The sequence below is a fragment of the Trachymyrmex cornetzi genome, unplaced genomic scaffold (assembly GCF_001594075.2).
Source record: "Trachymyrmex cornetzi isolate Tcor2-1 unplaced genomic scaffold, Tcor1.1 scaffold1887, whole genome shotgun sequence".
Taxonomy (NCBI): domain Eukaryota; kingdom Metazoa; phylum Arthropoda; class Insecta; order Hymenoptera; family Formicidae; genus Trachymyrmex; species Trachymyrmex cornetzi.
The window spans coordinates 6,146-6,474 of NW_017296513.1; positions in this window are offsets into that span (position 1 = coordinate 6,146).

Here is a 329-nt window from a genome sequence, read left to right on the forward strand (position 1 = left end):
ACGGCCAAACCGAATATTCACGGCTCCAAGGTCATGCTCTGTATTTGGTGGGACCAGTTCGGCGTAGTGTATTATGAGCTGTTAAAACCGACTGAAAAATCACAGGCGATCGGTATCGAACGCAATTGTGTTTCAGCCGAGCATTAAAAGACAAACGGCCGCAATACAACGAGAGACACGATAAAGTGATTTTGCAACATAACAATGCTCGATACTTGGAAATGTTGAAATGGGAAGTCCTACCCCACTCGCCGTATTCTCCAGACGTTGCTCCCTCTGACTATCACTTATTTCGATCAATGGCACACGGCCTGGCTGATCAGCACAGC